This window comes from Stereum hirsutum (assembly GCF_000264905.1).
Source record: "Stereum hirsutum FP-91666 SS1 unplaced genomic scaffold STEHIscaffold_11, whole genome shotgun sequence".
Classification (NCBI taxonomy): Eukaryota; Fungi; Basidiomycota; class Agaricomycetes; order Russulales; family Stereaceae; genus Stereum; species Stereum hirsutum.
The window spans coordinates 400860-402531 of NW_006763141.1; positions in this window are offsets into that span (position 1 = coordinate 400860).

Genomic DNA, 1672 nt, shown 5'->3' on the forward strand with positions numbered 1-1672 from the left:
TAAGTCAGTATAATCAGAGAAATTTACGGTTGGTCGTAAATGCCAGTAAATGGCCGCGGGTGATCGAGGAGATGCCGACCATGTAAGCGACGGATGTCCGGAGGGAACGACGAGATGAAGTCGCTCAGCCGGATTCTGGGTTGCGTCCATGGGAGTGCGGATTTCGTTCTCGCCCACCCTCGAGAGCACACCTCAACGGTTTGGAAGGTAGGTCCGAGAAGCAGACTATTTAAATGTATATACAAATATAAATATTTTCGTGGTTCTCGTATGTGTGCGGTCTTGGACGCTGGGTGGTCCAATTTTGGTTATGTGGCACTTGCGCGTTGCAGGCGCCGCAGGCGCGAGAAAATGACCACACAAGGGCTACTCTGAGCATTGAACGCGCCGCAGGCACCAAAAAATGGTCACTTCCGATGAGAGAGCGATTGCGCGGTGCGAGAGGGTCACAAAACCTCCCGAGAACGCTTTTTGCGGGCCTTCCCACTGTCCGATACGCATCTCGGACTGATCTCGCCTACAAAAAATTTACAGGACTTTGATCGCAAGCAGCTTCTTCAGTAAATTTTCTGTAAACGTTAAGTTCGGCACGTACTTATTTCACTTATTCCTGCCAAACGAACGAGCTCTCCAACTTATTCCTTAAATTTCGGCATGTCGTCAGTGCCTTCAACCCCGTCTCTTTTGCGCATCGCGCTCTATATTTAGCGGCTGACCAGCTTTTGTTCATCGTGCGGTCTTGGCGCCATCGCACGCTCCTCGGCTGACCTTGGACTCGCTCACCATCCCTCAATACTTTTCGGTGCCACATGGTGCTATCTGGTATACTCTCAAGAACTGAGAGGAAAATGAACAAAAACTCGTATATAAATACATTTGCAGGTATTGGAAGTCACTCAGAGCAATTACAGTAGAGGTAAGAGTATGATACAAAGATATATACCCTGAAAGTATCGAGACGAGAGGGAGGGCGACGAGAGAACGATGAAGTTCGAACACTGGAAGCAAAGTGGCGGCGCGCGAAGCGCGACGCCCAACGGAGGCAGGTGGACGCACGTGGCGTGGCTGTGCCGTGCCGCGGCCGGCCGATCTATAAGTGATCGACGGCTGCGGAAGCGCCCGGAAAGGCGAATTTCCCGTAAATTTCTCGACATAAGTCAGTATAATCAGAGAAATTTACGGTTGGTCGTAAATGCCAGTAAATGGCCGCGGGTGATCGAGGAGATGCCGACCATGTAAGCGACGGATGTCCGGAGGGAACGACGAGATGAAGTCGCTCAGCCGGATTCTGGGTTGCGTCCATGGGAGTGCGGATTTCGTTCTCGCCCACCCTCGAGAGCACACCTCAACGGTTTGGAAGGTAGGTCCGAGAAGCAGACTATTTAAATGTATATACAAATATAAATATTTTCGTGGTTCTCGTATGTGTGCGGTCTTGGACGCTGGGTGGTCCAATTTTGGTTATGTGGCACTTGCGCGTTGCAGGCGCCGCAGGCGCGAGAAAATGACCACACAAGGGCTACTCTGAGCATTGAACGCGCCGCAGGCACCAAAAAATGGTCACTTCCGATGAGAGAGCGATTGCGCGGTGCGAGAGGGTCACAAAACCTCCCGAGAACGCTTTTTGCGGGCCTTCCCACTGTCCGATACGCATCTCGGACTGATCTCGCCT